The sequence below is a fragment of the Haliotis cracherodii genome, unplaced genomic scaffold (assembly GCF_022045235.1).
Source record: "Haliotis cracherodii isolate W230 unplaced genomic scaffold, xgHalCrac1.p SCAF_30, whole genome shotgun sequence".
Lineage (NCBI taxonomy): Eukaryota > Metazoa > Mollusca > Gastropoda > Lepetellida > Haliotidae > Haliotis > Haliotis cracherodii.
In genome coordinates this window covers 111,787-139,704 of record NW_027266287.1, presented here as the reverse complement: position 1 = coordinate 139,704, position 27,918 = coordinate 111,787, and the positions used below count along the sequence as shown (strand labels likewise).

Genomic DNA, 27,918 nt, shown 5'->3' with positions numbered 1-27,918 from the left:
CTTTTAAATTGGAAAGGAGCCCAAGTGAGATTGGAGATTCAAACTCTTGAAAAATCTATACTTGCTTCATCTAGGACTATATCATTTCTATAAGGGCGGGGCGGGCGTTTAGTAAAATATTATGGTACTAGGACAAACTGGTTGTGAGCATGTATCTTCAGAACTCGTGAACGTTATTATCCTGTCTCCCTCTAGGCGAACCCTTCCAACAACTATAGCTGTATGTAAATCGTTTGCGCATCTGTCATTACTTTTTTGTGAAAAGACACAATTATTGTGTAGGCTAAAAGTTCGGGTACTGACATTGATACGACAAACACATGTAGTGATTATTACGAATGATTATGACACTGTCACTGGAAAAAAAACCCTAAAGATCTAAATATTTTCGGTGTTATTTTGCATGATAAATGTTTTTGATTTTAAATATTTTGTTTTATTAATCTTTAGAAGTTCTACGTAATCCCATGAAATATACTTAAAAAGTGGCAAGTGGCATGGCAGCAAATCCCTTGTGCTAAAACTGTCGATCCTGGTTACGTTATTCAATGAGCGTTACAGCTTCCAGCAGTTGCGACGTTACATCGAATACGTGCTGTAAATCGGTAATGTACAGAACGGAAACGTTGAGTAAGGTATTGTAAACTCCGTCCTGTAACATAACACGCAAGAGCTGACCAATGATACCCGAGAACGAGCAATACCGGTATACGCAGGTTTACGCTGAAGAGGGAGGAGCTTGATAAAATCGTTCATTCGCAGTAAATGCCCATGTCAAATAACGACCTTATTTGGACAGAAAAACCGAAGTTGAGAAGGCGTCAAGAAACGTCGTGTTTTTTCCAATGACCATATACGGAAAATAACGACGTTTTCGTGTTTGCAGCGGGGCCAGCCAAGCTACACATGTTACACATCAACTCCAGCATATAAAACCAGTCCGTCACTTGCAGCAGCACCACACTGGGTACAACTCTTCACAATGGAGAAGGTAAGTTGTTTTCTCTATGTTATAAAGTTATATATAAAGCTAACTAAAATACATCCCGCGGGGGGACCTACACTATGTACGAGTATTTAAGGAAACCCTGAGCCTAGAGCTGGAAAGGGGATGAGTATAAGTTACTACAGCTGAGAAAGGGATAATAGTGGAATGGAGGGGAATGTTTTATTAAACATATGTTCTGGGATCTGCACGAGGCGCAATGTTTACCGTTACCCACATTAAAATTTATACTTTGGCTTCAATGTCGAATCTCCTTTTCTCCTCTCAACACATTAAGAGTTTCTTAACATTGCAGATTTTATTTTTACCTAGGTGTCTACCTGCTGAAATTAGTTCAATGAAATCTGTCTAAATCTGACTTTACCTAATCCGTACCTCACTAAATTAACGGTCCCGAATTAAATAAACTGCCGGGCAAAAGAAAGTATACACCCTTGTTTGTGTGACTTAAATGAAACAAACAAGAAATGGATATATTCGATGGGGAGGTATATGATACGGGTAACACAGTTGTTTTTCGGGCCTTAATTATAAGTTGTCAGTGTTTTAATTAGAACAAGTAGGTATGTATGCCAACAAGTAGGTATATATGCCAACAAGTAGGCATATATGCCAACAAGTAGGTATATATGCCAACAAGTAGGCATATATGCCAACAGGTAGGTATGTATGCCAACAAGTAGGTATATATGCTAACAAGTAGGTTTATATTATATATGAGGTGGAGGATTAACAATAGAAGATTAACAGTAACAACAGTTGCATACATGAGTGGGATGACATAAGTAAGTCATCATCATTAACTGAGGGGGAACAGAAACTGTGGTCATCAGCTGATTTCTTTATTGTTTGATTTATAATTGAAAATATCTGAAGTAAGCGATATTATATATATAAAAAAACTGTACTGACGCATTATCAGCGCTGAAAGAATACTTGGAGATGGTTGTACTTAAAAAAGTATAACTTAATATAAAACTTTGAAAACTTAAAAAAAACAATTCGTATGATATACACCTGCTGATGGGGATCTTAGATAGATCATCTTTGAAAATAAATGCATTAAGATTTCTTCGGCTGGATATACATTTCAAACAGGGTAGGGGTCATGTGGTTCTTATCCTTGTCGTGAATCTATTTTTACAAAAAATTACTCAGCAACAGATTATATTTTACAATCTGACAAAATTTCAATTACATAAAAAAACACTTTTGCCCCTCAGTTAATGTATACTCAACAACAAAAGTTCCTGTGACATTTTAGTGTATTTTTTAAACAAGTAAAGTTTTGTTTTCAATATTGTAGTACATGTATGGAATCAAGTCACAAAAACGGAACTGCTACAGAAAAGCATGCATTCCATGCAAAAGTTGACTTTTATGCAAGACCCATGCATTTCACTACCCAAGAATGGGAATAAAAACATGTGCGTTAACGAGATTCCATATGCATTGTTTAGCATCTTGCTGACAACAACCACTCAGAAAAACAACAAAATTACGCAATTATTCAACATTACGAAATGCCATGCCTGTCCGAAAATAAGCGTCTGGAGATATCCCACAGGACTTTGTGCGACGCCTGGTCCAATCCATGAGACGAAGATGTGTTGCTTGCATCGCAACCAGAGGTGGACACACACGCTATTGATGTGTAAATTGACATTTCGGCATGTTTATGGTGTTTTTTTAGGAAATCACGCATTTTCTGAAGTCATTATGGCAAATTAAACCATTTGAGCACTTACAGGAGTCTTTTATCTCTTGCAAACCGAAATTGTTTCAGATTTGGTAAAAAACATAACATAACATAAGCATTAAATCTTATTCAGTGTCACAGGAACTTTTGTTGTTCAGTATATAATATATCTTTTTGGTTCGTATTTTCATGCGATACTGCTGCTGAGAATGATAGCAAATAAATCGCAACACTAATGTCAACCACTGGGTTGCCTGCCCCGATTTTTTTATAAAATATACTTGCTTTAATTTTGAAGCAGACTCTCAGTTGTTTTAAATGTTGATTTTTCAAGGCTCCAATAATACTGCTGCTTCTCCTGCTGATTTGTCACTCGTGTTGCAGCCAGGGTAAGTTGGTTACTGTCGCTCACATGTATCGCATATCTCTTGTCCTATTGACACTTTACGTGTTATACTATGGAATAACCAACACCAATTAGTTTGAATTAAATCATAAGCTCATCAAAGTTAGTTGGGTACGAAATATTGAAGTTTTCAGAGATCCTCAATCTTATGATAAATAAATGGTATTATACACCAACTGTAATATATCCATACCTAATGGAAATCGGATTCAAACCCCTTTAACAAATTCAGGTGTCATCATTGGTGTAAGGAAAAATGTGAAGTTTCAGCTGCAGCGGTCACGTGGTTTCTGAGTAGTAGAATATTACGATTGAATCTCATTAAAACATATTTAAGTTCTCGCTGCCGCTAAACAAAGATCTGAGGACATCCCATTACGGGGCACATCAGAACGACCTTTCACAAACTTTGACCGACGACTAAAATGACTATCAAGAAGTCGACAACAACCAATTAGAAAGCAGCTTTCTCGAGCTTTAGGGCACTCGTTTCAATCAGGCGACTTCTATTCCTGTCTACGCTTAAAAAATATGTTGATACAGTTCTCGATTCAAATTTCTAAAACTGAAACAAGCGAACATTTCAGAATGTCTAATATATGGTTGAGAGTGTATGGCAGTGCTTCCAACGTACTGTGCAACGCCTCCTCTGCTCAAATGTTTATCCCACGGAAGCGAGAGATAGAGGATAATTTTGACGGAATCAGTCGTACGGGCCGTAACTGTCGTTCGGATACCCCGTGTTAACGTTTTCGAGTTTGCATGATTATAAAATACATTCCGATTGTCACTTTCAAGATCTGGTAAGCGACGCTTTGATTCGTCGGATGAAAGGTCGTTCTGACGTGACCCGTAATGGGATGGCCTCAGATATCTGTTTAGCGACAGCGAGAACTAAGATCTGATTTTAATGAGATTGTGATTACGATGGATGATGTTTTTTTATTTTCCAATATGGCGACTGGCAACCATATTGTATTTCTGATTTCTTGAACTCACTTGGTACGTCATATAGTGACTATCTCACCCACCACGCTTCAGACCACTTGTCATAAAATGTTTTCAGGAGAATTTTTACTGAAAGAACTAAACACATCCCATTTTAATTCTGGAAACCCAAAAGTCCAGAAACTCTACGGTCTTTTCCCAGTCTCGGTCAAAGGTATTTACCAAAATAAGCATGCTGTTTTCATGGGAACATACTAAGGTAGAAAAAATGAAAAAAAAGAAGTTTAAAAACTCAATATTTACACCATCTCGCCCATGGGCCTGCCCATGAGCGAAGTTTGGCCCATGGGCGAGGATATTTTTCTTTACTCAAAACTCATGTCTTTGTTTCTCAAATACTTAACTTGTATTCCATCAAGTTTCATACACAAAATTTAACTCATTTTAACTTAATTCAACGATTTTATAGCGATATTGAAATAGTTCGCCCACGGGCGAGAATAAGGTTTGGCCCATGGGCGAGAATATTTTCCATTACACAAAACTTATGTGTTTTTTTCGCAAATATATTTTAATGCATTCCTTCACGTATCATGACACAACATTTAACTCATTTTAACTTATTTCAACGATTTTTAGCGATATTGAAATATTTCGCCCATGGGCGAGAAAAAGGCTTGGCCCATGGGCAGGCCCATGGGCGAGAATATTTTCCTTTACTCAAAACTCATGTTTTTGTTTCGCAAATACTTAACTTGTATTCCATCAAGTATCATGACTCAAAATTTAACTCATTTTAACTTAATTCAACGATTTTATACCATGGCAGGCCCATGGGTGAGATGGTGTAAATATTGAGTTTTTAAACTTTTTTTTTTTCTTCCTTAGTATGTTCCCATGAAAACAGCATGCTTATTTTTGTAAATACTTTTGACCGAGACTGGGAAAAGACCGTAGAGTTTCTGGACTTTTGGGTTTCGAGAATTAAAATGGGACGTGTTACTATCAAAGATGGCTGGCTGCATATAGAAATCTCATTGTTCATGCCTTGAATACACTTGAAAGTCTTTTTAGCAGCAAACACCCACTGCGTACACTGAGTCAATGAGGCCAACCAGCAGCTTAAGTTCACAAGGTCGGTTCGACAATTATACAGCTTTTGTTCGTAGTTGTTACTCGAAACACATGTCCTCTCGTGGTTGATGTCCAGACAGAATCTGGATTCACCTGTGAAAAGGACATGTCGACAACCCGCCAGAGGCGATATTGATTTACACACAGCATCCTTAGCAAGCGAGTGTGTGGAGACAGTAGAATGCGTTGTACACACTTTTCAAAAACCCATGCTTGTCGTCAGAGGCGACTTACGGGATCGGATGGTCAGGTTCGCTGATTTAATTGACGCATGACATCTTACCCAATTGCACAGACCAGTGCCTATGATGTCAATCACTGGTACAAACAAACACACAAACAAGCATATTTCTGGGCACATCACTCCTTATAAAGCAGTAAACAGAACTGACTGATACTGACTTGATATGTGTCCTGTGTGATCCAGATCCGTGTGAAATCTTCACAGAACTTTACTTGATCTCGTATCGAGGACCCGACTCCACAGCACTGTTCAAAGAAAGTGACGTAGGAAAGACGGGGTGGTATGCGGCCCCAAGGCACTGGAAGATGCTCAGCCGGGACCCTGGAGGTTCATATCGCTGTGGATTCAGATTCCCGCTTTACAGAAAGTGTAAGCCATGTGGTTGCCTGGTGTGACGGTGTGTGACAACATAGTGGTGTGGTTACATGATGTGTGTGGTAGCATACAGTGCGATGGTGTGATGGTGTGTGACAACCTAGTGGTGCGGTTACATGATGTGGTGGTGTGTGGTAGCATAGAGTGCGATGGTGTGACGGTGTGTGACAACATAGTGGTGTGGTTACATGATGTGGTGGTGTGTGATTAAATGGTCGGGTGGTTCGCGGTGATTATTGGTGATATATTGTGATGTGTGTTGACGTGTGGTGATGTGTGGTGATGTGTGGTGATGTGTGGTGATATATGTTGATGTGTGTTGATGTGTACTGATGTGTAGTGTCGTGTGGGAATGCGTGTTGATGCTTTGTGATGTGTGTTGATGTTTGTTAGTTTGTGTTAGTGTATGGTGATTTGTGTTGATGTGTGGTGATGTCTGTTGTTGTGTGTTAGTTTGTGTTGATGTGTAGTGATGTGTAGTGTCGTAAGGTAATGCGTGTTGATGCTTTGTGATGTGTGTTGATAGGTGTTAGTTTGTGTTAGTGTATGGTGATTTGTGTTGATGTGTGGTGATGTCTGTTGTTGTGTGTTAGTTTGTGTTGATGTGTAGTGATGTGTAGTGTCGTAAGGTAATGCGTGTTGATGCTTTGTGATGTGTGTTGATGGGTGTTAGTTTGTCTTAGTGTATAGTGATGTGTGTTGATGTGTGTTAGTTTGTCTTAGTGTGTGTTATTGTCTGTTGATGTGTGTTGATGAATGTTGATGTGTGTTGATGAGTGTTAGTTTGTGTTAGTGTGTGTTATTGTCTGTAGATGTGTGTTGTTAAGTGTTGATGCGAGTTGATGTGTGTTAGTTTGTCTTACTGTGTGGTGATCTGTGTTGATTATGGTGAGGTGTGTTGATGTGTCATGATGAGTGTTGATGTGTTGTGATGGTTGTTGATATGTGTTGATTTGTGTCGGTTTGTGTTAGTGTGTGGTGATGTGTGGTGATGTATGGTGATGTGTGTTGATGTATGGTGATGTGTGTTGATGTGTTGTGATCTGTGTTAATTTGTGTTGATGTGTGCTAGTTTGTGTTGATGTATGTTGATGTTTCTTTATGTGTGTTGATATGTGTCTGTTTGCGTTAGTGTGTGGTGATATGTGGTGATGTATGACGAGGTGTGTTGATGCGTTGTGATGTGTGGTGATGTGTGTTGATGTATGTTGATGTTTCTTTATGTGTGATGATATGTGTTGATGTGTGTTGATGTGTGCTGATGTGTGTTGATGTGTGTTGATGTTTTGTGAGGTATGTTGATGTTTGTTGATGTGTGTCAGTTTGCGTTAGTATGTGGTAATATGTGGTGATGTATGATGAGGTGTGTTGATGCGTTGTGATGTGTGTTGATGTATGTTGATGTTTTGTTATGTGTGTTGATGCGTTTCAGTTTGTGTTGTTGTGTGTTGATGCGTGTTGATGTGTCGTGATGAGTGTTGATGTGTGTCGGTTTGTGTTAGTGTGTGTTGATGCGTGTTGATGTGTGTTAGTTTGTCTTAGTGTGTGGTGATGTGTGTTGATGCGTGTTGATGTGTGTTGGTGTGGCGTGATATGTGTTGATGTGTGTAAGCTTGTGTTAGTGTGTGGAGATGTGTGTTGATGTATGGTGATGATGTACTGATGAATGGTCATATGTGTTAGTTTGTGTTGATGTGTGTTGATGTATGTTGATGTGTGTTGATATGTGTTGATGTGAGTTGATTTGTGTTGATGTGTGTTAGTTTGTGTTAGTGTTTGGTGACGTTTGTAGATGTCTTGTGATGTGTGTTGATGTATGTTGATGTGTGTTGATATGTGTTGATGTGAGTTGATTTGTGTTGATGTGTGTTAGTTTGTGTTAGTGTTTGGTGACGTTTGTAGATGCCTTGTGATGTGTGTTGATGTGTTGTGATGTGTGTTGATGTCTTGTGATGTGTGTTGATGTCTGTTGATGTATTGTGATGTGTGTTGATGTGTTGGGATGTGTGTTGATGTGTTGTGATGTGTGTTGATGTCTGTTGATGTATTGTGATGTGTGTTGATGTGTTGTGATGTGTGTTGATGTCTGTTGATGTATTGTGATGTCTGTTGATGTATTGTGATGTGTGTTGATGTCTGTTGATGTATTGTGATGTGTGTTGATGTGTTGTGATGTGTGTTGATGTGTTGTGATGTGTGTTGATGTCTGTTGATGTATTGTGATGTGTGTTGATGTGTTGCGAAGTGTGGTGGTGTTTTGATGTGTGTAGATGCCTTGTGATGTGTGTTGATGTGTGTTGATGTGTGTTGATGTCTGTTGATATTTCAATTCTTTATTTCAGTATAAAGACCATAGGCCCAGGTACAAATACTCATTGAAAAATACAATATGAGGCAGATGACAGAGGGTATTAAGTGACAGTATTTCGGATTGCAAGTGCTTCCAGTATATACTTAACACAATTAGTTACAATACTAGTGCGGTTACAAGATAATAGTGTAATATATTTAAATAAAGTAGGATTGGAAGAGTAATAAATAGGTAAATACTTATTTCTTAAATATCTGTAACATGGGCAGACAAGCATAAAATGAAACTCATCTTCAATTTCCTGTAAATTACAAAATCTGCACTTCCTATTGCAGTACTCTATACCGCATCTTCTACCTAAATTTACCATCAATGGCAACTCCCCAAAGAGGGCCTCATTACCAACTTCCTGCGAAATCCACACGTGGCCAAATCCACAACTGAATAATAATCTTTTGACACAAGTTACCCATGTATTGCGATTAACTTCATCTAAAGATTTTAGCATTAAAAAACATTGATTATATCTATAACTGGGTGAAGATAACAATTTCAAGCAATATTTAATACATCTCTTGTGATAATCAATAAATCATCCACATCTACCACATTTGCCAAGGTCAGCAACATTTGTAACATGACTTCCAATTCCAATAGTAAATTTACAGAATTTAATCTGATTTTTTTCAATTGCTGCAATTTTTTAATATCCCCATATTTCTGAAGTGTATAATCATACAGGCTTAATTTGACTGTCAAATATTTAAAAAAGTATATGTACGGGTATGTTCTTCAAACAATGCTGCAATTTCTTAACAACGAACAGAGCCTTCTTTGCCTTCTGAACAAGAGAGTTGATACCAGTCGTCCAACACAGCCGATTTGGAAATAACAAACCAAGATAATTATAATAGGTCGATACATTAACATTAACATCTCCAAGCCTCAATTTCTCAGTACTCCTAAGTTTTCCACCATTTCTGAAAACTAAAATTTCAGTCTTACTAAGGTTAACTTCAAAACCCCATTTAGTACAGAAAGATTTAAGGATATTAAGTTTTCGTTGGAGACCAACTACAGTATCATCAATTATGCACAAATCATCGGCATATAATAACAACAAAATTCTTGACTCACAAATATTACCCTCTCCCCGGAGGACTGTAACATTGATTCTAATTCAACAATAAGCAAAGAGAATAATATTGGGCCAAGGGTGCAGCCTTGGCGTACACCACTTATCGTTTCAAAGAAGCAAGTTGCTGTGCTATTTGATAACTTTACAGCCGATTTTACCTTTAAATCAAATCTTTAATGACATTAAATAACTTTCCATGTATACCCTCATTTAACATGACATACCACAACAATTTTCTTTTTACACAATCAAAGGCTTTTCTAAAATCAACAAATCAACAGTAAAATCTGCCATTAGCTTTCGATAAGTATTTCTGTATTAGACTTTGCAACACAAATATATTATCAATGGTGCTGTATCCAGCCCTAAAACCTGCCTGAGACTCTGGTCTCAAAACATAGTAAGCCGTTTATTAAGAATAAAAGTAAACATTTTGCCCAAATATACTAAGTGTAATACCCCTATAATTGTTAACATCAAATATGCTGCCTTTCTTATGAAGGGGAGTAAGTAAACCTCGAGCCCAATCCTCAGGAAAATTACCACTCTGCAAAATAGCGTTATATAATATAACTAGATAAGGAAGAAGAATACCCTTGCAACCCTTTATCATTTCTGGTAGAACTCCATCGGGACCAGCCGCCTTACCATCTTTCAAATGATTAATAGCATGTAAAATGTCTGGTTCAGTGATTTCACAATTCAAAATATCATTTAATTCTTCATCACTGCAGACAAAACAGTTAAATTCCTCGTGTCCATAAACAAAACTCTCAGCGGAAGCAAGATTATCATGATCAACATCATAATCAGTTATTTTTAAAATATTTTTAAAGTAGGAGACCCATTCTGATGGAGCTATAAACTGAGTTGCATTACTGTTTTTTGATACAAGTCCCTTCACTTGGTTCCAGAAGATCTTAAGACTACAAGTATGAGACATTAAATCCTCAAGTAATCGCTCTTCAAAAATCAATTTCTTTTGTCTACACATATTTCGATACGCATTTCGTAACTGTCTAAACTGTTGTAAATAGTTCAGATCACCAGTTATTCTAAACATATTAAGAATACGATATTTCTCATGTTTCAGCTCTTTACATTTGCTATCATGCCATCTTGCTCCTGAAAATGTACATATGTTTGAACTTGTAATTACCTTCATATCACTGAGAGAAGCACACGTAATGATCAATGATGTCAATTTTGTAACAGCACAATCAATACCGCGAGAAATATCACCTAAGAAATCATCAAAACTATATGATGATAGCGAATCCCGAAGTAACTCAGAAAACGCCTTACTAGCACACCATCGGTATCTACAAATAGATTCTGCATTATCAGCATTCATGTTACTGATAACATTCTCTGTATCTGTAACAGCAAACTTAAACACAATGGGAAACTGATCTGACTCACATCTTGTGGCAACACTGAAATCATAATTAGTACTAAATAATTCAGATGAACATAAACAGTAGTCAACCATGCGGGCACCCCCACCAGTAAAGCATGTAAAATCCCCGGGGGGATCTGATATTGTATTCCCATTCAACATATGTATATCAAGAGAACAGCATAAATCTATTAAATCACAACCATAGGAGTTTACCTGATCATCTGTCCGCTGTCAGTTTTATAATTCAAATCTTCCAATGAAGGAATGTATTTGTTGCCATCCTGTAAAATGTAATCCATTCAGTTGTCTGTTCTAGCATTCATATCACCCATAATCACAAAAACATAGTCTTCAGTATCAGCATCTGTGATGCACGAGAGCAAATAGTTTCCTAAATAATCAATCCCTTTCTGCAGTCTTGGGTCGCTCCGGACGGATGAATATACAGGGTGAATATACACACCAAAAGCACAAAAATACAATCAGTAAAGTCAGACCAGATCTTCTTGATGTATTGACTTGCAAAATGGCGAACACAAACGGCAACACCGCCTCTTTTCTTAAAGTCCCGTTGTTTAATATAAACGGTATGGTTTGTAAATATAGAAGAAATGTCATCTTTATTTACATTGTTCCACATTTCAACAAATCCAATGACATCAAACTTCAGACAATACTGTATAAAGTCAGAGTCAGCTTGTTTCTGTTTCAAACCACGAACATCCCATGTTACAATTTCAAACCACGTACTCGCATTAATCTCTGGCGGCAACTGGTGGACCGGGCCATCTTCCTAGCTTATGCCGGGCGAGCTGATGACATCATCTGACGCACTCACTGCACGTGAAAGTCCTGGCTTGTGACCTGATTTGACAGTTGTGACACAGTCTAACCCCAGGTCATAGGAATAAATATTATCCTCAGTATACAGCTTATCAAACCGCAAAAATGCCTTCAAACCTGATTCACGCGCCTGAAACATCTTCGGGAGAAGTTTCTTTCTCTTCTGTCGCACCAATCGGGAGAAGTCCTCAGTAATAAACATACCAGTGTCCTTGAGAGCTTTAGATGCCCTCAGAATAGCGTGTTTGTCCTTGTCGTCTGCTAGCTTAACAATAATAGCCTTCCCCTTTATAATGCGATGTGCCCTTTGAATATTTACATCATCTTATAACTGCAGGTCGTTCCTAAGGACATCTTTTACAATCAGTTTACAATCAGTTGATGACTCTGTTTCTTACACCTCGGTACACCGTGAAATATCAGATTGTTACGCCTGCTCATATTCTCAAGGTAATCAAGTTTGTCATCCATTGCTTTGATCTGATCTTTCAAACGAAAATTTTCCTCTTCTAGGGTTTGACATCGGTTATTAGTCTCAGAAATCTGCTCTAAAACCACATTCAGTGTACTCACAACAGTCTGAAGTTTCAGATTCATATCATCATTAGAAGGCTGAATTTTGTCTATCTTACATGACACTCCTCTCAGTTCATCCAATGAACAGTTTGTAAAGTTTTTTCACTTGCCTTTGAGGATAATGTTAGTTGCTTCTCTTCACCTTTACCACCAGCAGTAGATCTAGTTTGTACGCCATCATTAGATTCCGGACCTGGGTTGGGTTCGACACCTCCCATCAGTAAAAGTATGAGAATGAGGTTCAGCACAACCAAGCGGGTGTGTATACTAAACAGCGCGTATAAACGAGGGATGCGTCCACGTCTGGCCTTATTTGCTTTTCTCGTCAATATCTTGATGATGACTGTAGCAAATCCTCCTACAGCCACCCGATATTGTTCCAGACACATTCCCATCGTTGTATTTCAATAGTTTATATATCACTGACCTCAAATTCTCTTTGAAATACACTTTCACTTCAGACACATGAGTGAGTCGACTACCCTGTCCGCCATCTTGTGTTGATATGTGTTGATGTGTGTTAGTTTGTGTTAGTGTTTGGTGATGTGTGTTCATGTGTTGTGACGTGTTTTTATGGGTGTTGATGGATGTTGATATGTTGTGATATGTGTTGATGTGTTGTAGAGTGTTGATGTATGTTAGTGTGTGTAGGTGTGTGCTGATGTGTGTTTATTGGTGTTGATGTGTTGCGATGTGTGTTGATGTGTGTTGGTGTGTAGTGATGTGGTGTAGTGTGTAGATGTACACCTAGAACTTAATTAAGCGGCACCGAACTAAATATGACACATAATTATGAATACCGAAAATAAGCAGACAACGATTATTTATTAGACAATATGTCCCTTTCCCCACACCATCACACTGACATGCCACGATCAACGCGATTGTTGTAGAATGCACTGCACGTGAAGAGCAATACCCTTGAATTTTCTGAAATCAAGTATGGGTTTTTACCTTTGCACACCTTGAAAGGTACACATTTCTTGACAAAGACTGTCTGATCGTTGTAAAACACCATGATACCACGTCGTAGACTGTCAGAAGCATTAAGATGGCAGGATTGCCTTTTAGGGAAATTGGACGGCAACTTGGACGTCACCATTCCGTAATTGCAAGGTTAGTGCAAAAATACCGTGCAACAAATGAAGTGAATGATAGACCACGGCCAGGTCAGCCTCGAAAGACATCCAGACGGGAAGATGCAGGGTTATTACGGCTTGTTAGGCAACGTCCGTTTGACAACGCTACAGTTTTAAGATCACAGTGGCTAGGTAGCCGAGCAATTTCAACCAGAACCGTCCGAAATCGTTTGAAGGCAGCGGGGTATAGAGCCAGAAGACCAATCAAACGTCCACTGTTAACACAGGAACACAGACGAGCTCGTTTGGCGTGGTCAACTCAACGTCAGAATTAGAACATTCCTTCATGGAGGAGAGTTCATTTTTCTGATGAAAGCCGGTTCCTTTTGCACATGGTGGACGGGCGTACACGTGTCTGGAGGCAGCCGAATAAAGCCATGGCCGAACGCAACATCCTTGAAACCATTCCTTTTTGTGGTGGGTCCGTAATGGTGTGGGGTTGTGTATCTTTCTCATGTAAACTGGACTTGATCAGTGTGCATGGCACGCTTAACGGACCTCGATATCAGCATGACATCTTGGAGACGGCAGTTATTCCCCATTTTGATAACCATCCATTGGCCACAAGACCGATATTCATGGATGACAACGCCCGACCTCACAGATCACGTGCTGTCCGCGAATGTTTACGTCAGAATGCGATTGAGACGTTTCCTTGGCCAGCACGAAGTCCTGATCTCAATCCCATAGAGCATCTTTGGGACATTTTAGGCCGTCAATTTCGAGAAAGAGACCCACCTGTCCAAAATTTACGTGAACTGGATGCTGCTTTGCATGAGGAGTGGGCTAGAATACATCAACGTCAAGTTCAACGTTTGATTCAGGGAATGAGGAAGCGTTTGGCTGACGTCACTCGTGCACAAGGAGGATACACCAAATATTGACATATACTGTGTTTTGGGCTTCTTTAGACATTGTTCCAGGATTGCACTGATTCAAATTTGATGCAACCATTTCAGTAACCGCTGTGTGACAAAAGTAATTTTCACTTTGTTTTTGGTGCAAATTACGTATTTTTCGAAAATGTCACTATTTGAAAATAAAATTCATCAGTATGCTTCAAACTCATGTTTTCTCTGTGAGTAGCGTCCCTTTTAAGCAGTGAACAACACTAGACACACGTATGTAAAAGGAAATTTTCGGTATGTTGCAACAAGGTTGACTCATTGATATAAATATGGGTGGCGCTTAATTAAGTTCCAGGTGTATATGTTGATGTGTGAGGGTAGTGTGTGGTAATGTGTGTTGGTGGGTGTTGATGTGTTTGATGTTGTGTGTTGTTTGTGTTGATGTATGTTGATGCGCGTTGATGTGTGTTTATGTGTCTGATGTGTGTTGACGCGTGGTTCAGTATGTGATGCATGTTGACGTATGGCGAAGTGTGCTGATTTTTGTTGGTGTTGATGTGTTTTAGTGTGTGGTGTTTTGTGTTATCTGCCTTCACTGTAGTAACATTATCAGGACACCATTACATGGCTTTCTGTATTTCATCAATATAAACTGACGTCCAAAAGAAACTTTACCAACTGAAAATATAAATTTCAGACAAAGTATAATGGTTTTTTTTATGAAGTCTATCTAAAACACATAAACGAAATACAACAATAGTGTATGCAGAAAATGTTAATCGTCTGTTACTTGTTTGCGAGATAACACGCGAAAAAGTGAAAAACACGTGCGCCACGGACAACTGCAAATGCACTTGGGGTAAGGGTATAAAACTATTGCAACGGCAAGTCAGACATCCACAGTGATAAAAAAACACAACAGAAATGCCACGACTCACAGTCGAACAACGTGAACGAACCTTGGGTATGGTACAGATGGGAGCCACCCACGCCCATATTGCACGAACCTTCGGTTGCTCCCATGTTGCCGTTACAATCTTGATGCAACGTTACAGACAGACAGGGCGGACCGCTGACAGGCCAAAACAGGCAGACCCAGGGTGACCACGCCCTATGATGACCTGTTCTTGCGTACCTTGCACCTACAAAATCGCTTCCTGACAGTGGCGTCATCGGCGACAAATGCCTTAGGTCACAGGGTTAGTCGACAGACAGTGGCCAGGAGACTCAGGGCTCACGGAATCAGGGCTTTTAGACCATACAGAGGACCGGCCCGGACTGTACGACGTTGGCAACGACGTGACTGGCAGTTGATTCTGTATGTTTAGGGCAGATGGAAGACAACATGTTTACCGCCGAAGGGGTGAACGAACGGCGGCGTGTTGCGTGCAGGAGGTCGTATCATATTGTGGAGGGAGTGTCATGGTGTGGGGAGGGATCTGTGGGCAGGAGAGGACACCGCTGGTCATCGTTGACGGAAACTTGACAGCTCAGCGTTACATGGATAACATTCTTCGTCCAGTTGTCCTACCATTTTTCCAACAGCAGCCACGTGGTGTCATTTATCAGCATGACAACGCTAGAGCCCATACAGCCAGAATTGTCACTAACTTCCTCGCAGCCAACAACGTCAACGGCCTACCGTGGCCATCACCCTCACCCGACATGTCCCCCTAGAACACATCTGGGATTTGATGGATCGTCTTGTTCGACAACGACCACACTCTCCAGCCAACCGGCAAGATCTGATCTTGGCCCTCCAAGAAGGATGGCGTCAAATCCCACGTGACCTCTTCAGACGACTGACGTTTCTGTTCGTCGTAGAGTTTTTGCCTGTACAGAGGCATTAGGTGGTCAAACACGCTACTGATGACTTGTTATTGAACGTGAGTGATCGTTTATGTACTCTGTCTATTGTCCATGATTCTGAAAGCTCGAGTTTTGTACCACACCCAACTTTGGTGGGCTCTGACGTCATTCTCGGTGGCGGTATGATTGTCATTTTCCGTGTTGATTATGTTGATATATTGATCTTCTCAATACACTTGATATCATGCATGTATGTTTTGTTGATTTTGAGCAAGAATGATTTCAAACTCTGGTAAAGATTCTTTAGGACGTCAGTTTGTTTGAGTGTTTTATTTTAATTGAGAATTATGGCTGCTTTACTGACATCACATGCAGTTTAATTTCAGTTAGTTCTAAAATATATTGACCAACTAAATCTTTTGTTTCCAGCTAAAAGTGGAAACACGTCTGTAGTGTGTCTTAGGGAGAAGCATGACAAATGTGCCAAGTCACATGCCATCGAGACGAGGATGTGTGGTGATAGAGAAATATATAAATTCAACACGAGCGTTAGTGAATCAGGATATTGCTTTGGTAAGTATTTGAGTCCTACGTTACTTTGAATTGTGACATATACTCGTTGGATAGTACATAAATGACATCAACAAGTGTAGTTAATGGAGAATACAGAAACAGAAACTTCATTTATCATGCGTCATTTGCGTTATAGTGACCACACCCTGATTCTCACCCCTCGAAACTGCCATAGCGACCACAATCTGAAGCTCTCCCCTCTAAAACTGTCATCGTGATCAACATGACCACACCCTGTTCCCCCACCCCACCCGCTTAAACTGTCATAGTGACCCCCCCCCCCCCCCCACCACCACCACCACCACACACACACACACCACCACCCCTCCCCCCTTAAACTGTCATAGTGACCACAGTTCTATTCTCACTCTATCATCACTGGGCAATCACACCCTGATTCTCATTGTCATGGCAATGGCGCCCTGATTCTTGGCCCCTGAAGACCGCCTCCGTGGTCTAGTGCTAGAGCGTCCGTCCGGAGAGCGGAAGGTCCGGGGTTCGATCGCCGGCCGCGTCATACCAAAAGACGTTAAAAGATGGTACTTGTTGTTACCCTGTCTGGCGCTCGGCATTAAGGGGCTAAAACTAGGACTGGTCGGCTCGGAGTCAGTATACTTTGTCTGAGTGGTGTATTCATGGTAAACTGCGGCATGGTATCTTGGTGAGCTAGCACTATAAATCGGCATCAGTCCGGACTAGTAAAAGCAGCCACACAAACACACACATGTACATGCACGTCGCTATATAAGTGCAAAAATCTTGGACGCGACGTTAAACCCTATTCCACCTCACCTCACCTCACCTTGGCGCCTGGAAACTGTCACAGTGACCACAGCCTGACTTTGACCACTTTGAAACTGTCATGGCAATCACATCCTGATGCTAGCCCCTCTAAACTGTCATAGCAACAAAACCGTGATTCTCACCCCCTCCAAACTCACATGGTGACCACACCCTGATTCGTATTCCCTCTAAACTGTCATCGTGACCACACCCTGATTCTCACCCAATCTACACTGTCATAGCTAACCACATCCTGATTTTCACATGACCAAACATACATAGTGACCACACCCTGATTTCCAGCCCACTTAACTGTCACAGCGACCACACCCTGATTTTCACCCCCTCAGAACTCTTTTGATTTTCAAAGATTCGAAACTGTCATGGCAACTACACCCTGATTTTAATCCCCCACAGCGTCATGGTGTCCAAATAATTATTTTTCACCCCTTTGAAACTGTCATAACGACCACTACATGATTGTCTCCCTTTGCAATTGTCAATTACAACCACATCGTGAGTTAAACCCCTGCAAAACTGTCATGGTGACCACACACTGATTTTCAAAACATCGAATTTGTAATGTCAACCACACCCTGTATAAGAGACCTACCAGAATTTTGAGACTGTCACAGCGACAATATCTTGACTTTCACCCCTTCGAAATGTCATGTTGTGCATACCTGATCTTCACATCCTCATTCTTTTTGCGTCCATATGTTGATTTCCACCCATTCACAACTTTTATGGCGACCACGCCCTGATTCTCACCCTTTCGAAACTCTCACAGTGACCGGACACTGATTTTCACCCCTTCAAAACTGTTTTGGCGTCCATGCCTTGATTTTCAAGCAATCGGAACTGTCATCGAGACAATACCCTGATTCTGAGCCCTTCAAAACTATCCTGGTTGCCACATTCTGATTTGCACCCCTTCAAAGCTCTCATTGTAACCACATTGTGATTTTCGCACCTTTGAAATTGTCATTGCGACTTCATCCTGATTTCTAGTCCTGCGAAACTGTTATGATGACCACGCAATGACCTTATCCTTATCACCTTATCCTGATTTGCACCCATTCGAAACATTCATAACGACCATATCCTGATTTGCACCAATTCGACACATTCAAAGCGGCATACCCTGATTTGCCCATATTTGGGACTGTTAAGGCCACCACAACCTGATTTACACCACTTCGAAACTGTCAAAGTGACCCAACCTGATTATCTAACTTTAAAAAATGGCATGGTACTAATCACAATCTTATTATAACAATGAAGGAAACTATCATGGCGTTCACTCAATGATTACCATCCTGATTATCACACTATAAAAACCTGTATGGCGACCACACCTGCTTATCACCCTTTACAAACTGTCATGTCGTTTACACACTGATAACCATCTTTAAAAACTGGCATGGCGACCACATTCTGATTATCACAATTTAAAAAGCTGGCAAGGCGACCACACCTGCTTATCGCCCTTTACAAACTGTCATGTCGTTTACACACTGATAACCATCTTTAAAAACTGGCATGGCGACCACATTCTGATTATCACAATTTAAAAAACTGGCAAGGCGACCACACCTGCTTATTACCCTTTACAAACTGTCATGTCGTTTACACACTGATAACCATCTTCAAAAACTGGCATGGCAACCACATTCTGATTATCACACTTTAAAACCACACCTTGATTATTACAATGAAAAAAACTGTCATTGCATTCAGATACTGATTAGCAACCTTCAAAAAACTTTTATGCATTTGCATAGATGCTGTCTTTGGCTCTTTCATTCGTATTTAAAAAAACACTTTCTGGAAACTAATTAAGCTTCATATTTCATTTTGCAGAGGAAAGTGATCCCTGTAATAAACTGGAACCTTGTGCTAATGGGGGAACATGCACGGAGAAGTGGAACGGCTACAGCTGTGCCTGTCCGCCTCGTTTTTCGGGTGTGAACTGTACAGGTACACTGTAGGTTTCAAAGTGGCCATGATGGCATGAGTTCGCTTCAACGCATCTGTTAAGAGTTTTTTAGCTACATGACGGCGTGTCGGGTTCTTTTTGTTTGTTTGCTGTATGACACAGCACTCAGCAATATTCCAGCTTGAATATCACCATTTAAAAGCTGTCATGGCGTTCACACTCTGATTATAGCCACTTCGAAACTGTCATAGCAGCTACACCATGAGGTTCATCCTTTGGGAACTATCATTGCGATCATATCCTGAATTTCCGCCCGTTGATGCCTTATTTTCCATTATTCGGAACTATTATGAAACCATGCCCTGATTTTCACCCCTCATAGCGACCACAGCATGATTATGACTTTTTAAAGGCTGTCGTGGCGTTCACACCCTGATTATCACGCTTTAAGAACTGCCATGGCGTTCTCAAACGAACTACCACCCTTTACAAACTGCCATGGCAACACATCTTTACGTTTACACCTTCAAATAACTGTATTGGTGACCGTACCTTGACTTTTTACTCATTCGGCGACCACATCAAGATTTGCAAACATTCGTTGTCATGGAAACCATCCACTGATTTTCACCCCTTCAAAACGTCCTGTTATACGCACCCTGATCTTCACCTTCTCAAAACGATTATTTACGTCCATATCTTGATTTCCACCGATTCGAAACTTTCCTGGTGACCAAGCCCTGATCCACATCCCTGCGAAAACTCTCACAGCAAACGGATAATTCTTATTTGCACCCCTTCAAAACTGTTTTGGCGTCCATCTCTTGATTTTCAAGAACTCGAAACTGTGATAGAGACAATACCCTGATTCTGACCCCTTCAAAGCTATCCTGGTAGCTACATTCAGAATTTCGCATCTTTGAAATTGTTATTGCGACCACTACCTGATTTTCAATCCTTCGAAAGTGTCACGTTGTCTACACTCTGATTTTCACCACCTGAAAACTGTTTTGGCGTCCAGACCGAGATGTGCACCCATTCAAAACTCTGATAGCAACCATACCCAGGTGGATACCCTTTCAGAACTGTCATGTTGTCCACACTCTGATCCCCTCCTACCCTATCCTCCACAAAACTGTTTTAGCGTCCACACCTTAATGTTTACCCTTTTTAAACTCTCACAGCGACCACCCACTGATTTTGAAACACGAAGAACTATCATGGCGGATATATCCTGATGTTCAGCCCATTGAAACTGTCATGACGAGGATACCAATATTTTCCGTCATTCCTCCTGTTATGGAAACCATAACCTGATTTTCACCCCTTTGAAGGTGTCATAGCGACCACAATCTGAGTATCACCCTTTACAAACTGTTATGGCGTTCACACACTAATTACCAGCCTTTACAAACAGCCATTGCGTCCAGGCACTGATTACCAACCTTCAAAAACCTTCATCGTGTTCACACACTGATCATCACACAAAAGTGTCATGGCGTGCAGACACTGATTTCCACCCTTCTAAAACTGTCATGAAGACCATGCCCTGATTATCACAATTAAAAACAACTTTCACAATTGTCGCCTCTATGAACAGTATTTCAGTAACACTAGTCATAGGAAGTACACTCTTCACAACTGAGAACTTCTTTTGGTAGTAGAAGTAGTGATAGTCGCAGCAGCAGCATATGTGGAAGATGCCCAATACATTTAGTGTCAATAATAATCATAAACTAAAACTAAACTAAAATGCCCAATATCTATACATGTGTAATACTGTAACAAACAACAAAGTTCCTTCATCTACAGACTAGGAACAATCTCTACATATTGCACGTTTGTGTTCCAGTCTCCAGTGACCGGAAGCTAGACATCCTGATTGTAGAAGATGTGTCGCGCTCCATCGGCAAACCCAACTTTGACGAAATGAAACAATTCCAAGAGAGTATGGTAAATTCGACCACCATAGGCCGTGATGCTGCTAACGTTGCATTGATAGCGTTTTCTTCAAACGCTAGAGTGGTATTCAAATTCAATGAATATAGCAACAACAAGTCGGGTGTTCTGGCAGCTCTCCAGCAGCAGACATACGAAGAGGGTCCCTCTACGAACATTGGCGATGCCCTCAAGCTGGCTACAAGTACAATTTTCAATGGCGACCGCAATGACGCTGACAACAAGGTCATCATGTTTACCGATGGGTACACCACAAGTGAGGACCGGGAGGCCATTGCTGCCAGTATTGGTTATCTGAAAGCCAAAGCTGAGGTATTTGTTGTTGCTATCTCAGAAGTAGATGCCAATTCCACAATCCACCTAATTGCTTCGAGACCTTCCAACATCTTCCAGATTGGCTCCCCTGATGCAGTCAGTGCTATCTTACAGAAGATGATGGCTGGTCTCCGTTCTGTTACAGAACAGCTTCGCCCAGCCGCCCAGAAATGAAATTCATGCAGGGAGGGGATGAAATAGCTGCACTAAATGTTATTTCGTAACCAATAAATGGTCTGCATATGCTGCGAGTTTGTTGTTTCGCGGGCGATAAAGGGCGCGCGCGTGTGTGTTTGTGTGTGTGTGTGGGTGTGTGTGTGTGAGAGAGAGAGAGAGAGAGAGAGAGAGAGAGAGAGAGAGAGAGAGAGAGCGAGAGAGAGAGAGAGGGGTTGGGGTTGGAGGAGGTAGCACGGGGGATACGGGGCGATGATTTGAGGGATAAGAGATTCCACGTGTCACAACTGTCTTGAAGGATGTTTATCTTATGAAATTTTTTTACTGAAGACGAAAACACACATTTCATTACTGACTGTTTTGTGAAGTACAACCAACAGTGGCACTGCTAACTGTTTAGAGAAGCACAACCAACGAGGCATGCTCATTTACTCACTCACTCACTGTCTAGACGGTGAAACTCGTCGTCTAGGGAAATATCTAGTAAATGAAGCATGCTCACTCACTCACTCGATCACTCACTCACTCACATTCTGTCTAATGCTCACTCACTCACTGTCTAGACGGTGAAACTGCATCTCTATGGAAATATCTAGTAAATGAAGCATGCTCACTCACTCACTCTATCACTCACTCACACACATTCTGTCTAGACGGTGAAACTGCATCGTCCAGGGAAATATCTAGTAGATGAAGCATGTTGACTCACTCACTCACTCACTCACTCACACTCTCACATTCTGTCGAGTAAATAAAGCATGCTGACTCACTCACTCACTCATTCACAGGAGGGATGGCAAGGTTTTAGCTGCAGTAGGCCTAGTATCGCCACTAGCGTTTGATCAGCACAAACAGTCGAGCGCCAAACTATGCCATGCTCCTAACCAGACACGTCACAGTGACGTCATAGCTCGCCCCATCGCCGTCGTAGTGTCGCCAGTCAAGATACTTCATGACTGGCAGTGAGATGTGTCACCCGTGTAAAGACATAAACGATGGGTACATTATCAATTTGTACTTTTAGAATCTTTTAGGAAATAAGATGAAAGATGAATAGTAAATATAGTAAAAAGGATGTACAAAAGAAAAATGTTGCATGAATTAGGTGCTTGCTTCACACAATCTTTAGACCCAGCCGTTTGTTTAGCCTGTCACCGGGGCGTTACAAGCGTTTGGATGTAAACATTTAAACCGCACGTTTCAACTGATAAGCTTGTTCTATTTTATCAGTATATTGCAAAAAAAAGCTTGTAAGTTGAACTGATAATAATTAATTACAACTGAGATTGAAAACTATAAAGATTATTCTAATTCTATCAAGGCAAGTGTCGGATGTACTTTTTCTCCATATATACTCAACAACAAAAGTTCCTGTGACACCAATAATTTAGTGTATTTTTCAAACAAGTAAAGTTTGGTTTTCAATATTGTAGTACATGTATGGAATCATGTCACAAAAACGTAAGTGTTACAGAAAAGCATGCACTCCATGCAAAAGTTAACTTTTATGCAAGCCCGATGCATTTCACTACCCAAGAATGGGTATAAAAACATATGTGTTAACGGGATTCCATATGCATTGTTTAGCATCGTGCTGACAACAACCACTCAGAAAAAAAACAAAATTACGCAATTATTCAACATTACGAAATGCCATGCCTGTCCAAAGATGAGCGTCTGCGACCCATTTGTATTTTGAAGCAGGATCGAGTCAACGTGATGTTGCAAGACAATTTAACGTCCACAGAAAGACCATTTGGTGTTTATGGCAACGTTGGCAACAGACGAATGCAGTCAGAGACCATCCTCGGAGTGGCCGGACACGCGTAACAATAATCGACAAGACAACTGTCGCTGTGGAGCTACAACATCATATGAAACAAAACAATCTCGGTGAAAAATTCCAGTCTGCATACAAGTCAAGTCACAGTACTGAGACAGCACTCGTCCGGGTCCACAACGACATCCTGACATCTTTTGGGCAGCGTAAAATCACTCTTCTTGTTCTCCTTGACCTCTCATCTGCTTTTGATACTATTGATCATGCAATCTTATTACACAGACTCAACACACGACTTGGCATTCGGGGTACAGCTCTCCAGTGGGTCCAGTCCTACCTGTCTGACCGGACCATGTCTGTTAAGATCCATGATCGTCATTCTACAACATGCAAAAGTCAATATGGTGTACCACAGGGTTCAGTCCTTGGAACTCTGCTATTCACAATTTACATCCTGCCAATTGGAGATATCATCCAGAAACATGCTCTTAACTTCCATCTCTATGCGGAGAATAACCAGATCTACATTTCCTTTAAAACTTCCGAACTGTCTCTGAACCTCGCCGCCCTTGAGCGCTGTATTGATGACATACGATCCTGGATGAGCTTCAATTATCTCAAACTCAATGAAGAGAAGACTGAGTTTTTAATCCTTGGTTCACGACAGCAAGTCAGAAAGCTTCACCCTGACTCTGTATACCTTCATATTGGTGATACCACTGTGTACCCAACTGCCAGTGCCCGTAATCTGGGAATCACCTTTGATTCAACAATGGCCATGGACACTCATATTTCACTAACTAGCAGAGCATGCTACCATAGCATCTATAACATCAGTAAAGTCCGCCACCTACTTGATACTCCAACAGTTAAATTGTTGATGCAATGTCTTGTGACCTCCAAACTGGATTACTGCAATGCATTGTATGCTAATCTTCCCATGAAAGCCATATCAAAGCTACAACGCATTAAGAACTCTGCGGCTAGATTCATCTCTAAAGTTCCAAGATCCAATCACATCAGTCCTGTCCTCAAAGCACTACACTGGCTTCCAGTCTCCTTTCGTATACACTATAAGATATGTACCATCACTCACGACTGCCTCAACAATAGCGACTATCCAGACTATCTCAAAGATCTTATATCTCTGTACACTCCAGAGCGTGCTCTCCGATCCTCTGATGGAACTCTACTGTATCAGCCTCTGTCTACTTCTGCTATGTCTGACCGTGCCTTCTCCTTTTGCAGTCCACAGTTATGGAACGCTTTGCCTTTGAATCTGAGAAACTCTGCTTCTAAGGAAACATTTAAATCTCTCCTCAAAACCCACTTCTTCAGCTCAGCTTTTCAATAGATCTCCTTATTGTTGGCATATGTACATAGATATTACTTTTTAACCTTGTCACAGCACCAGTGAGCAACTGTCGATGGATATTAGGCGCTTTACAAATCAATTATTATTATTATTATTTTTATTCGAACAAGCCACCAACGAAATCGATCCTAGCCAGCAACAGTGACTGCAAGAAGCGTGCCTAGCCTTCGACGAATATCTTCACAAACCATACGTCGTCGCCTCAGATGTGCAGGGATTGTCGCCAGAAGACCCGCCAGACGTCCCATTTTGACAGAAAACCACCGCCAAGCACGTCTGTGGTGGTGCAGACAGCGTCTACACTGGACGGTCATGCAGTGGGGACAAGTTCTATTCACTGACGAGTCTCGTTTTTACCTCAGCCACAGCGATGGACGGATTCGAGTGTACCGACGTCGAGGTGAACGTTACGTCAATCATTGTGTCATGGAAGAAGATCGGTTCGGGGGCGGCATGGCGTTTTAAAGGATTTACATGACTTTGGTTTGAGAAGTCGTTTACCTCGCAGGGCATTATTTTGTCTGTTACTTTATTTAATACAACAATGAATAGTCTTTCAAAGGTTTTAAGTATTTCAGTAGATGGATCACTTTTCATGGACGATGTCAATGTTTCTTGTCGTGGAAACAATATGCATACAATAGAGAGGCAGTTACAAATCTGTCTCAATAAAATATATAAATGGTCTCTCGAAAACGGGTTCACATTTTCTAAATAAAAAACTAACTGTCTACATTTCTGCAGAAAATATATGCCACATGGCACCCCTATCAATGTTGTAAAAGAGGCCAAGTTCTTGGGTCTTATTTTCGTGAACCATTTATCATTCCTTCCACATATTAGATACCTTAAAGACACTCGATTTATTGAAAGTAGTTTCTAATTCTAAGTGGGGTTGGGATCAAACAACCCTCTTACATTTGTACCGGTCATGATCCGATTACGGCTCCATCGTCTATGGTGGAGCCTGCAAAAGCAATCTAAAAAGAACTAAATTTAGATACTATCCATCATCTGGGCCTGTGGTTTTGCCTTGAAGCCTTTAAGTTGGGTTTAACGCCGCTTTTAACAGTATTCCAGTCATATCACGGCGTGTCAGCTTAATGTGGGAGGAAAGCCCGAAGTGATGCAGGTCTCAGACGTTTACCACTTCAGTGAAACCCACGAGCACGGGTATGGTGCTGACAAACCTAGAAACATAATCGGGGCGAACCGGGATTCGAACCCACAATCTTAGGTTTCTGGCACGCCTAAGGGACGCAACTCTGCACAGCAAATCGCAGCGCCTTGGACGACTGGGCCACCCGTGCCCCCTGAAGCCTTTAGAACTTCTCCCATCCACAGTCGAAGCGAATGAACATTCTCTTAAACAACGCTGTATGAAATTATCTTTACACTACATCACTAAATCGTATTCTTATCAGTCAAATAAAGCTTTTAATTGCGTCTTTAATCCTCTTTACGAAGATATTTATTTTCTCTTTTTCCACCACTCGGAATCAGAATCCAGTCTGCCATATCTGCTTCTTAACTAAAACTGCAAGATATAGCTCCCTCTCAACTGTTTTCATCGCCTCCTTGGCAAATGGTAAAGCCAGATGTAGAACCTACCTTAACCAAATTAAAGAAATCAGATACTAATAAACTAAATTACCAACAAGAATACAATCAATTAAGAAACACTTCGGACACTTATTAATTTATATTTACAGATGGTTCCAAGGGTGGTGGAGCAATTGCTAGTGCCAGTCATTGGATCCAGAACAATATCTTCACAATTACCCGATAATAGATTTATGTGTTCTTATTTTATTTATATTATATTAACTTTCTTTGAACAGTTCCTATGAGTTATCAAGAGATTATTGGTAGGAAAGCTACTTGAAGTACTCCTTTCGGGGATTGCCTAAAAGTGTTATTGGCTAATTGCTCCATTATCGGCGATCATACCTACATATTATGGATGCAACATACACACATGACATTAATGAACAATCACAAACCAAAAATGTGCACCATAATTAAGTGATTCAGAGTAAATCGCTTGAAACCCAGAAAGTGGAGCTATGTGTAAGCGTCGCTGATCTAGGTAACATGTAAAAGAGCAATCGTTAAGCGAAATAGGATGTGAAACGTATCAAATACTTCTAGCTGTCGTGATACAAATTTCAATCTGTCGGCAAAGCGTTTACATTTATAGGATAGTAATATGTCTAAGTAAATACCACTTAATAATGTCACTGTTCATCGTGTTTAAAGCAGACACGTTAGTTAAAGTCGATCTCTTCTCCTCATACTCTCAACAATCTCACAAGTGTTCGGTCCGACTTGACCCGGGCTGTCAAAATCACTTTTAAACACACAGATGTATCATCAAATTTTTTTAAATCTATAGATTTGTATTATATCTTCCTATATACCACTTTATTGTGTCTTAGATCGCACTATTTAAAGAAAACAAGGTGTTAAAAGTGAATCCCGTTTCCCTCGACATTCTCAACATAGGCTCTGTCAAAAGTGTTTGACTTGTGTTTGACAGCCCGGGCCAAGTCGGACCGAATACTTCTGACAGAGATTGTCTTAAGAAAATACAGTAAAAGTGTTTGACTTTAACGGACCCGTTTTCTTTAAATGCGATACACTGTGACATTTTAAAGTAGTATATAGGTCGATATAACACTAATCTATAGATGTAAACACATTTGAAGATAGGTACAAGTATTTGTGTTCAAAGTAGATATTGACAGCCCGGGCCAAGTCGGACCCAACCCAAGAGTTGTCAAAAGAGTTCAAAAGGGTTTCCTGCCCCGGACATCACACCCCTACACGCTAAGGTCGGTGAGAAACTTACTCATCAAAGAAAAGAGACAGTCAAGACACTAACCTTTCTACGAGGTCTCTCGGCATGTAGTCATAATTATCAGTTTATTACATTTCTGAAGATGCATTTTGATTCAAACTCAATTAAATGCGCAAGACTATACGTTTCTGGACAATTGAGATCTGCCTTGATATGCACGTTTCGTTTTATTATTCTGCAATCCATTTTTAGTATTACCCGCTGTCCTGGCCCGGCCCCACTTTAGGCTATCCCCTCCTTGGGTCAAGGTCGAGAACAAGGCGAAGATAATGCCGACGGGTG

At 40.6% G+C, this 27,918-nt stretch overlaps 1 pseudogene; it reads left to right on the top strand.

Annotated features, from left to right (window-relative positions):
• Positions 1–905: 905 nt before the first annotated feature.
• Positions 906–21,675, top strand: LOC139477015 (cartilage matrix protein-like; annotated as a pseudogene).
• The last annotated feature ends 6,243 nt before the right edge of the window (positions 21,676–27,918 follow it).